Here is a 12,626-nt window from a genome sequence, read left to right as displayed (position 1 = left end):
CATTGGTTTCATGCCTGTCAGAATGTGGGTTTTCACAGTCATGTGTTGCCATTGTGTGGGTCTGACGGACTTGTACTCATGCGCATACTGCTTATTTGTTATCTATCATGTAATGGGTATTTCCATTTTGAATGGATGTAAAGCTTGGTTGGGTGTTTGGACTGGGGTGGCGTGTGGTGGGATTTGGGTGGGCATAGGATCCTGGGATCTGGATTGTGATGACGTGTTGGCTGGGGGATATGTGTGGGGGCCTGCTGGCAGGTGCCCCGCACTGCTGGGGCGTGGGGTTGGTGGGAGACATGTGTGGGGGCCTGGTGGAGGGTGCCCTGCACTGCTGGGGGGTGGGGTGCAGGGGACATGAGTGGTGGCCTGGTGGAGGGTGCCCCTGACTGCTGGAGAGTGGGGGTGCAGGGGGACATGAGTGGGGGCCTGCTGGAGGGTGCCCCTGACTGCTGGGGGGTGGGGGTGCAGGGAGACATGAGTTGGACATGAGTGGGGGCCTGGTGGAGGGTGCCCCTGATTGCTGGTGGGTGGGGGTACAGGGGGACATGAGTAGGGGCCTGGTGGAGGGTGCCCCTGGCTGCTTGGGGGTGGGGGTGCAGGGGGACATGAGTGGGGGCCTGGTGGAGGGTGCCCCTGACTGCTGGGGGGTGGGGGTGCTGGGAGACATGAGTTGGACATGAGTGGGGGCCTGGTGGAGGGTGTACCACAGTGCTGGGGTGTGGAGGTGCAGGGGGACATGAGTGGGGGCCTGGTGGAGGGTGCCCCTGACTGCTGGTGGGTGGGGGTGCAGGGGGACATGAGTGGGGGCCTGGTGGAGGGTGCCCCTGGCTTCTGGGGGGTGGGGGTGCAGGGGGACATGAGTCGGGGCCTGGTGGAGGGTGCCCCTGACTGCTGGGGGGTGGGGGTGCTGGGAGACATGAGTTGGACATTAGTGGGGGCCTGGTGGAGGGTGCACCACAGTGCTGGGGGGTGGGGGTGCAGGGGGACATGAGTGGGGGACTGGTGGAGGGTGCCCCTGGCTGCTGGTGGGTGGGGGTGCAGGGGGACATGAGTGGGGGCCTGGTGGAGGGTGCCCTGCACTGCTGGGGGGTGGAGGTGCAGGGGGACATGAGTGGGGGCCTGGTGGAGGGTGCCCTGCACTGCCGGGGGGTGGGGGTGCTGGGAGAAATGAGTTGGACATGAGTACGGGCCTGGTGGAGGGTGCACCACAGTGCTGGGGGGTGGGGGTGCAGGGGGACATGACATGAGTGGGGGCCTGGTGGAAGGTGCCTCTGACTGCTGGGGGTTGGGGGTGCAGGGGGACATGAGTGGGGGCCTGGTGGAGGGTGCCCCTGACTGCTGGGGGGTGGGGGTGCAGGGGGACATGAGTTGGACATGAGTGGGGGCCTGGTGGAAGCTGCCCCTTACTGCTGGGGGGTGGGGGTGGTGGGAGAAATTTGTGTGGGCCTGCTGGCAGGTGCCCCCGACTGCTGGGGTGTGGGGGTGGTGGAAGACATTGTTAGGGAGAATTCTCTGTTTAGGCTGAATTTCCTAACCTAGTGAGTCCCCCAGCAGCTTTGCTGGATTTCTGGAGTTTGTTTTTTTCCATCCTGCCAAGAGTGAGACTCTTTTTTCCCACTCTTGGACATGTATGTGTGTAATTCCTTTGAAATGTAAATGTGTTCGATGGGCTATAGGGTGTTTTACTCCATAGGGTCTCATATGTTTTTTTATGTGTGTTACACCGCACCCTACGTGCCGTAACACGGGGGCGCCCTAGCGGGTCCCCCACCATACACTCCATACCCGGGGACTGACTACTGTCTCCCCGGGCATGTAAAGTCACCATTGGCTTTACTAGACCTAAATTTACTAACAGAACTTGTACCAACCATCTTATTGTGGACGTACCAGTAGGGGTAATTCGATTACTCCTAGATCTGTTACTCGAGTCTGTTACTCGAGGGGGCACTGTCCCGTCCCCCCTCGTCGAGTTTTGGCTGGTGTCAGTGGAAACTACTTGTTATGTTCAACCCCGAACATAACCCTATGGGATTCGTCGCATTGTTGGAGATTGGCTCTTTTTCTCGTTAATCTCTAACGTACCACCGATCTACTTATCTTAAATAAGTTTATCGAGTGGTATTTTCTGCCAGAACTTGGTTTGTAAAATGGCGTCTGTGTTCGTCTCTGTGAACCTAAACCAAAGGTCGAGCCCTTTGTTCCACTTCTGGCGGGCGTCTGTACAGAGACCCTCCAAAGTGGTGCCATTCTGTCTGGGTTACCACAGGGATGTGGGAGGGGGTTTAGGCACCCTGGACCAAGTTGCCTTGCCAACTCCGGTCGCACTCTGGAGTGATTGGCCCAGGTGGTGAGCCTTCCCGCTCACCACTTAGCATGTGTTGATTGACAGCTAGGCTGAATGAATGGGGGTTTCTGCATAAAAGCAGGGCTTTTGGGACTGGAACTTCAGAAGTAGCCACAGGACCAAAGAATCCGACGAGGGTAACGCTGAGCCGACCTGCAATGACGACACCTCCGGTGGAGCCCTGCTGAGCCGACTCACCATTTCCCGACGACAGAGGAGATCTCCCTGACGGAGAGTCTCTTCCCCTGACTGGTGGGAACAACCAGTCCCCTTTGCTTTTTATTCGCCTCAGGACACAGTGGTCGAATTGCCCGTGCAGTGCACCTCGGCAACCGGATAGCCACTACCCCTGTACCGCGACCAAAAGGTGGTGCCTTGTGACGGAGCACTCCGCGGCTGGTCTCTTCCCTGGTGGTGCACCGGACTTCACTTTTCTTCGACGACGAGAACCTCTCTACTCTTGGCAAAGACCCAACGTGCATCCACCACCAGGAACAACTCCCCCCGCCGGAGCTGCCCTCCACAACAAGGTACCGTGTCCGCCTGGCTTCCCTTTCGTTCGGTTCGAGTGAGGTGTCTTAATCCTCTCCGTTCCGCTGGGTCGCCTCCAAGCTTTGCTCATTCTTTGTTCTGAACTGGTTCAATCTGCCGATAACAATTTGCTATAAAGACTTGAATTCATCTCCACTAGAGACTTTCTGGGACATCGCGCCTTGCCTCTCTCCGAGTGGGCCTGGCCTCTGAACTTTATGATCTATTGCGATTCTTGCCTTCCTGCCTTGCATTTTATCCGCGTAGGATTGAACTGTGTTGATGTCATAACCTGCCTATCTTTTTCTCTCCCTTCCTAACTAATATTCGAGTGTCATCTAGGTTGAGGTATACACCTCTGTCTGAAAATAAGTGGTACCAGTAGAACCTAGAGTTGTCGATATTTTGCTAGGGGGATTGATTGTTTTCTACTTCGTAGAGTAATTGTGTTTGATTTGTTTGCCGTGATTTGCTTAGTGTTTTCCATAGGTGTTGTGTTATAAATAAATACCTTGATATCGTTACACTAAGCCTCGTTGCATGTTTGCTTGTCTTGCTGTGAAGAATTTCCCTATTTTGTATACTCCACATACTGCTCAACCTTTCTTGAGAGGAGTCTGACTGCTCAGCCACAGCTACCACGTAAATCTGTGTGGTGCAGACGGCTACCAAGTGGGTTCACCACCAACGCCTGTAGTCCTAAATCTTTTGCAGTGGTCCCAGAGGGAACTGCACAGGTTTCCGCCTAACAGACATGTGTGGGGGCCTGGTGGAGGGTGCCCCTGACTGCTGGGGGGTGGGGGTGGTGGGAGACATGTGTGGGGGCCTGGTGGAGGGTGCCCTGCACTGCTTGGGGGTGGGGGTGCAGGGGGACATGAGTGGGGGCCTGGTGGAGGGTGCCCCTGGCTGCTGGGGGGTGGGGGTGCAGGGGGACATGAGTGGGGGTCTGGTGGAGGGTGCCCCTGACTGCTGGTGGGTGGGGGTGCAGGGGGACATGAGTGGGGCCTGGTGGAGGGTGCCCTGCACTGCTGGGGGTGGGAGTGCAGGGGGACATGAGTGGGGGCCTGGTGGAGGGTGCCCCTGGATGCTGGGGGGTGGGGGTGCAGGGGGACATGAGTGGGGGCCTCGTGGAGGGTGCCCCTGACTGCTGGGGGGTGCCGGTGCAGGGGGACATGAGTGGGGGCCTGGTGGAGGGTGCCCCTGGCTGCTGGTGGGTGGGGGTGCAGGGGGACATGAGTGGGGGCCTGGTGGAGGGTGCCCCTGACTGCTGGGGGGTGGGGGTGCAGGGGGACATGAGTGGGGGCCTGGTGGAGGGTGCCCCTGACTGCTGGGGGGTGGGGGTGGTGGGAGACATGTGTGTGGGCCTGCTGGCAGGTGCTCCTGACTGTTGGGGGGTGGGGTTGGTGGGAGACATGTGTGGGGGCCTGGTGGAGGGTGCCCCTGACTGCTGGGGGGTGGGGGTGCATGGGGACATGAGTGGGGGCCTGGTGGAGGGTGCCCCTGACTGCTGGGGGGTGGGGTTGTGGGATGCATGTGTGTGGGCCTGCTAGCAGGTGCCCCTGACTGCTGGGGGGTGGGGGTGGTGGGAGACATGTGTGGGGGCCTGGTGGAGGGTGCCCCTGACTGCTGGGGGGTGGGGGTGCAGGGGGACATGAGTGGGGGCCTGGTGGAGGGTGCCCCTGACTGCTGTGGGGTGGGGGTGAAGGGAGACATGTGTTGGACATGAGTGGGGGCCTGGTGGAGGGTGCCCTGCACTGCTGGGGGTTGGGGGTGCTGGGAGACATGAGTTGGACATGAGTGGGGGCCTGGTGAAGAGTGCCCCTGGCTGCTGGTGGGTGGGGTGCAGGGGGACATGAGTGGGGGCCTGGTGGAGGGTGCCCCTGGCTGCTGGGGGGTGGGGGTGCAGGGGGACATGAGTGGGGGCCTTGTGGAGGGTGCCCCTGACTGCTGGGTGGTGGGGGTGCAGGGGGACATGAGTGGGGGCCTGGTGGAGGGTGCCCCTGGCTGCTGGTGGGTGGGGGTGCAGGGGGACATGGGTGGGGGCCTGGTGGAGGGTGCCCCTGACTGCTGGGGGGTGGGGGTGCAGGGGGACATGAGTGGGGGCCTGGTGGAGGGTGCCCCTGACTGCTGGGGGGTGGGGGTGGTGGTCGACATTTGTGTGGGCCTGCTGGCAGGTGCCCCTGACTGCTGGGGGGTGGGGGTGGTGGGAGACATGTGTGGGGTCCTGGTGGAGGGTGCCCCTGGATGCTGGTGGGTGGGGGTGCAGGGGGACATGAGTAGGGGCCTGGTGGAAGGTGCCCCTGGCTGCTGGGGGGTGGGGGTGCAGGGGGACATGAGTGGGGGCCTAGTGGAGGGTGCCCCTGACTGCTGGGGGTTGGGGGTGCTGGGAGACATGAGTTGGACATGAGTGAGGGCCTGGTGGAGGGTGCACCACAGTGCTGGGGGTGGGGGTGCAGGGGGACATGAGTGGGGGCCTGGTGGAGGGTGCCCCTGGCTGCTGGTGGGTGGGGGTGCAGGGGGACATGAGTGGGGGCCTGGTGGAGGGTGCCCTGCACTGCTGGGGGGTGGGGGTGCAGGGGGACATGAGTGGGGGCCTGGTGGAGGGTGCCCCTGGATGCTGGTGGGTGGGGGTGCTGGGAGACATGCGTTGGTGATCAGTAGTGCAAGGTGACATGTGGGTTGGCTGGGGGGCATGGTCATGGTGGATGGGCTGCCTGCGGGACATGAGCAGGGGTGCAGGGTAGTCCCCTGTGGTGTGGGCTGCCTGCAGGGGCCGTGGAGGGTGTAGAGGGAATACCTGGGAGGACCCACACGGTCAATTCATGTGTAGTACTACCCGGCACTCCCGAAATACACGTACCCTGCTGAAATCACGTGTGGAACTTCCCGCGCACCCCGGAATACACGTACCCTGCAGAATTAGCGTGTGGAACTTCACGCGCACCCCGGAATCCACGTACCCTCCTAAAATCGTGTGTGGAACTTCCCCCGCGCCCCGGAATACACGTACCCTGCAGAATTAGCATGTGGAACTTCACGCGCACCCCGGAATCCACGTACCCTGCTGAAATCACATGTGGAACTTCCCGCGCACCCCGGAATACACGTACCCAGGCCAATCGCGTGTGGGACTTCCTGCGCACCCCGGAATACACGGACCCAGGCAATTCGCGTGTGGGACTTCCCACGCACCCCGGAATACACGGACCCAGGCAATTTGCGTGTGGAACTTCTCGCGCAGCCCGGAATACACGTACCCAGGCCAATCGCGTGTGGAAATTCCCGCGCACCCGGGAATCCGTGTTTGTCGCGTACCCCTTTGCACGTCATTTGTCTTAGAGGGCCACAGTATGTGACATTCATCATAGCTGTATATAGGTGCTTTTTGTTGGTGCACATTTTGGCGCACATTTAATTCAGGGGCAGGGACACTACCGCCTGCTTTCTTGTGGCGGACGTGTTTGGGCCTGTGCGCTGGTTTGACCGTGCGCTGGTTTGCCCTATTGGATTCCATGAATACGTGTTGTAGGCGAGCGTGTGGGCGTTCCGCGCACTTGCCTTCTGTACTTCCCCTGTGACGCCCACATTTTGACGAGATGTTCCCCATTCCGAGTGTTACGCCCCGTGTTCCACCTACTTTTGTTGTGTACGCCGCGCTATGTGCGATTTCGCTGTGGCCGTGGCGCACGCCGTTAGATATTCTGTGCGCCGGCGTGCGCCGCGCATTTTTTCAGCGCACATCCGATATTTTTCTCGCGCACGGCCTTCCATGATTCGATGTGCGCTGGTTTCCCTGCGATTTTCACACTTGCACTGCGATTTTCGCACTTTTACTGCGATTCGCACGTTTTGGCACCTCTGCGCGGTAATTTTCGGCGCACATTAATTCCATGAATCGACACCTGAGTTGCTCTGATACATTTTATATCTAAAGCCCAGCTATCTGATCGGGCATCACCTTTTAAGCAAACGCGATGGGGGTGAGGCGGTAGTACAATGTGTCACAAATCCAACTTCCACATGACATACAAACCATGAATTTCTGTTCATTATACCATTATATACAGTATAAAAACATTTGAATGCTGGCTGTGCACCATACATTTTCATTCTGGCTACACCAAAATAGGCCAATATTCCCATATACGCGCAGATTTATGTTTGATTCGTACATAATAAGATATAATGCACACTTTAGTAAAGATGTTCATGAATGAATATATAAAGTAACTGGTATGGTAGAGGTGACTTGGATTCAAGGTGTGGAAGAGAGAACACAGTCCTGGCACATGGACTGCATGAATACGAGCAAGCAAGATGTTTCCAAAGTGAGGGTACTCGCGTCCCATGTACACTGTCTATGGCCAAATAGTCCAAACTTTTCAATGTTAATTAAACCAGATATGTAAAAAGATTTAATGCATTTACAGATTGTATAAATTCCATGATTTCTTCATAAAATGCGTTTACAATGTCTTATACAAAAATAAATCAATAAAGTTTAATAAAAGACCCAAAGCGTTTTAAGATATCCATCTCTTCATCAGGGGTACAATTCATCCACATATTTGAACATTATTGAAACGGAATTTCCATGAATGTGTTGTCATGAGTTTCAAAATGATACAAATTAGATAAAAACGTCCAAATGAAGTAAGTTGCTACCATAAGCTTGGTAATTTACCTTAAAACTTCCATGCTTCAAACCTCACCAAAGAGTAGAAAACTTTAGGGCTAAGAGGTCAGCTTCTAGGGAAAAGAATATAAATGCAAATGTATAAGACTGTTAGGAGCCATACGACTCATAGGTCTAAGTGTGGGTGCGGCTAGAATGAAATAAGCCTCACCTTCTCATGGTCTGTGAAATCAATGGGCAAGGAAAAATCCCTTTGTACATAATGCCAGTAACGATACTATAAGAACACTATCCATGAGGGAGTGCCAATATATGGCAGTATCCCCATGTAAGGACAAACGTTGGTTGGCTTTGCCATTAAAAATGTCATATCACAATAAGAAAACTTGTCCAAAGTGGCTGCACAAAGTAGGCCAGTCTAGACATGTAAGAACACTTTTATGCTTACTTTACAAGAGATGCCCAGTAAAAAATGTCAAGCTACACAAAGAAATGGCAAGACTGGCTGCACCCACATGCCATGTAATAAGACATGGACACTTTATTAAAAATGCCCACTAAAAATAAGTCATGCCACAGAAATAAATGACTAGACTGACTACACCAAAATGCATTCTAGCCACATAACATATTTCATGCTTACTTTATCATGGATGCCCCCTAAAATGGCATGTTAAGCAAAAAAAACCCTTCTCCACCATTCTTCTCCCGCCCACCCCCAGCAACCCCCCACCTCCCACACTCTACCAGACAAAATCCGCTCCTCTGCTCAGAATTACACATAAGCTGTCTTCTTTGGTGAAATATTTGTGTGACATATTCTATTGGAAGTTATTTGGCTTTTGGTGATCTAGTTTCACTTGTTTAGATCTGATGTTTACTTTGCTTAAAACATTTGCAACTCGGAGACGTGTTTTAAGAACCAAGGCAATGTAGAAAGATGGTTGAAGAAGGGTCTTCATATCAGTAATATTCTGATATCATGATGATCCCAATTTTTCATTTGTGTTGCTTGTCCACATATCTATTACTGCAGAGCAGCATCTCACCGCTTGTACTAAAAAAGTAGCAGCTCAATCCATAATTGGCTCCTGATTGTGCTCATCTAGTTTTAACGCATTTGCCCAACTGACGGGGCATTGCTGCACATTTTAAAGTGCACCCCGAATCCACCAACGGGATGTGCTTCGAAATGTGCAGAAAACAGACAAACCCTGCGTCTGTTCCTAAAAGGAGCAGGGGTGTATGCATTGCATGGCAGGGGTTTCCCTAAAACTGGCAGCAGCGATATGAAACACTGGTGTCCCACTTTTTAGCTGCCAAACAGTGACAGAAATATATATATTTAAAAATAAATCGCGTTTCACAGTGACAGGGCCTTTAAGGAGATGTCTCTTTGAAATGTGCTCCCATCAACCACGTGGTTACAAGGCGTCAGTCATTAATTTGGATCCAGAGTTTGGCCATCAGCACTAATGTATGCAAAGGGGCTGGACAGTGTATCTTTGACGCTGCTGTCCAGCACTCCTGAAATGTCTAAGTCATCTCTCAGAATAATGTGAACTACGCATTTAGAATTGAACGAAATGAAACAAGTGCATCCTCTGTGCATTTTCCTTTAGCTACTTTTTTTTAGAATATGACCCATAATCTCCAACAGGAGGCACGCAACGTTTCCTAATAGGGCTGGCTGTTTGCAGGATCGGCTGCTACTGTGAACTGCTAAATGCTATGTTGGCTATATATGTGCATGATTGTTAGGGACGAAGTGGGTACTTTAATATACATAGAAGGATGCCCTGCTTATTTTCACTAGGGTAGCTGCCATCTTGGATAGGTTTAACTGCTGCAAAAAGGATTCCTATTTTATGAAAACTATGTCAAGAAACAAAACAATTTAAGGTGCTCAGGGAAGCTGTGTGTACATTGTTCCTTCTTCGGTGAAATCTGAGTTCTATGCCGGTGCTCATGGACACCATTAATAGGAACACTGTGTGGTGCTTCAAAATACATATATGAAAGACTGCTAACGTTGTTCTAACCCCACGGGTGACCATCATGGGGGTTTTCATTGCTGTATGATGCTGCATACATGTGATTATGTTTGTATAGTTTAGTGATGCCTGCATTAAAATGAATTGTGCAGTTTTTTGGGGTGCATAAATGCCATTAAAAAGATGAGGAAGGGAGAACAAAGGACAAAGTGTTCCAAATGAAGAGGGCAAGTAGGCCACCAGAACGGAAGCAAGGAAGAGTGGAGGGAATGAGATGTGAATAGATAGAGATAGGATCACATGGGTATTGAGGAGCAAAAACATTGATGGCTTTGTAAACTAGAAGGAACTTGGACAGGGAGAGGTTGTACATGGTGAGCTAACCATTATGGTATTGGTAGGTAGAAATAGAAGAGGATCAGGGGCAGTTGTGTAACACAAAATGTGGGCACCACTCTGCGAGCGATGCTCAGGGGCAGTCCTTCCTCAAGCTCAGCAAAAATAAACACAGGCTGCACCACACTCTGTGCCGGCCTGAACCACCATACATGTGCAATGCACATGATGGTCATGCTGACGCAGGCATAGCGGAGTCAGCCCCCATTGGCACTCACCGCACCCTCTTTGTTGTGAGATGACATATACTGAGTATCTAAACCTGAGTTGCTAATAAATAATAGCCAGACAACAGTTTACATTTTTGGAAACATAGATCACAATTTATTGGAGCATGCAACACAGGGAGCAGTCCCAGCCCTAAAGCATCATGGTTCACGACCACCTATCCCATAAAAGCCTAACCCCCAAAAAAGTGGGGCAAAAAGATCTGAATGTTCTCGGTGTCCCCTTGCGGCCAGTGCTGTGCAAGGCACCGGACATCCGCTCCAGATCCTAACTGCACAGTTCTTCCACCTCGGGCCACTGCACATGAAGATGAGGCGTCTCCAGTGTCCATAAGGGAGATAATGCCTGTCGTCCGAGTTTGGCTCGAGTGCGGCCATCGGGAAACCGCCCACAGTTCAAGCCGCGACGTACTCCTCCCCGGCTAGGACTGCCCTGAACTCTGCCTGTGACAAAAGTGTAAAAATGTATATAAAATAAAGCCACACAATCTGAACACTTTCATTCTTTTCACCACTTACACCTCGAAATCCGCTGCAAACAAAATAAACCATCTTACATACTTAACACATGTTAAAATGAGTACAGCAAAATGAATACAAAATAAAGCAACTAATGAAAGCAACAATTTCTGAACACTTTAATTTTCTTCACTACTTACACCTCGAAATCCACTGAAACCAAAATAAACCAACATATCTACTTCCGACATTTTAAAACTGGTACAGTAAATCAAAACCCAGCCGTATTACCCAACTTACACCTCGAAATCCGCTGAAAACCTAATAAACAATTGTACAAATCTCACACATATTTACATGTTGTACCTTAGCTATACAATCTGGCAATGTTTCCTCATTCTAACATGACCTCTGCATGAAGCAATTCATAAGTACAGTGTGTTATCCAAAATCCTCCATCCATGACTGCCCTCCTTGTCCGCCATGCAGGGTCCCACCTGCTCTAAGCAGGCGCTGGGGTTGTGGGCGGGTGGGTAAATCCAGCGGGGGGGACTGGAAAGAGGCTGTTTTCCGGTCTGCCTCACCTCATAGGCAGTCCCCAGGGTGGGCTGGAAGTGCAGGAAAGGGAGATAGATGGGGGACAGCCAGAGGGGCATCCCACTATGTGGGATGTCCCATGAGTGCCCCCTGCAGGGGCTTTGGCCTCCTCTTACTCTGCACATTGCACTAGGTGAAAGTTGCAAGTATGTGTTTTAATCAAACTTTAGAAGTTTCACCTAGCATAGAAACAAGGGGGCTGTGCTATCGCCTGAGTCCGACACCCAAATGTAACAGCCAACACATTGCATGGCCAGTAATATTTTGCACAATAATGATGCTATAAGGAAACATATTCATGCTGGCTCTGTCAGTACATGTCAGTATCCCCATGTGCGAACATTCTCTTTTTGGCTTTGCCCTTAATGGCAGTAAAAATCTCCTGCCACAGGAATAAAATATGTTATAGTTGCTGCACAAAAGCTTTCTCTACGTCCACACCACCATGTAAGAATACTCTTCATGTTGATCAAAGTCTGCTTGCCTGGGCCCCAGCCATGAATGCACACATTCATACCCATTCACCCACCAGCCACTTATACAGTGGCAGCTGGTGAATTTTTTAATTGAAGAGTATAAACATTTCCCACAAATATACCAGAGCAACAGAGCATAGCAAGGGAGCCAAACCAACCAAATAAAGTTTGAATGGGGGTTTCTACCCCCACCTCCCCTCTAGAATCTTGTTTTAATGTAATGGGTTAAAGTGGTGCATTATACAACACACTTTATCTGAAGAATTGGGTAACTTCAATCCAAAAATCCAATAGATGCAACTCACCAACAGTGTAAAGGAGCATTTCACAGCGCATTATCATGATGACTTTAACCACACTTTATGTCAGTATAAAAACATTTTCATGCAGGCTGTTCTCAAACATGTGCGTAATGGTTCCACCATTATATGCCAGTATTCCCATACAAGAACATATTCATGTTTATTTATAAGTTCTTTATTACTAAGTTACATAAGCTGTTATCTAGGAGACCGCCGTGTCCCATCACCAATGCTCAACTGACCAAGCTGGATCCCTGGTGCTGGATTCATAGCCAAACATTCCACAGGCTCACAAAGTGTTCCATGCTAGATGCCAGCAGCATTCCTTGCAGGCATGCACTGGCAACAAGTACATTACAACACATCTCCTCCCTTTCCAATGACAACCCAAACAAGAGAAGTCAAACACAACACGACGTGTCATAATGCCAGGCATTTTTTAGAGAGATGCAACTCAAAAGAAATAACTAGGACGTTGTCCCTAGACAGACTTCAGACCTCGAATATTCCTATTGAGGGAACATCCCACTTCACATCAACCTCTACACAACTACTTAATGCTACACTTCACCTCTATACGACACTACTCTGCGACGGAATCCCTACACAGGCTTCAAACCTATATGCACTCGGAAGTCAGTACTCTCCCACCATACTG

The sequence above is a fragment of the Ambystoma mexicanum genome, chromosome 11 (assembly GCF_040938575.1).
Source record: "Ambystoma mexicanum isolate Mex_15411 chromosome 11, UKY_AmexF1_1, whole genome shotgun sequence".
NCBI classification, from domain to species: Eukaryota; Metazoa; Chordata; class Amphibia; order Caudata; family Ambystomatidae; genus Ambystoma; species Ambystoma mexicanum.
This window is presented reverse-complemented; position numbering follows the sequence as displayed.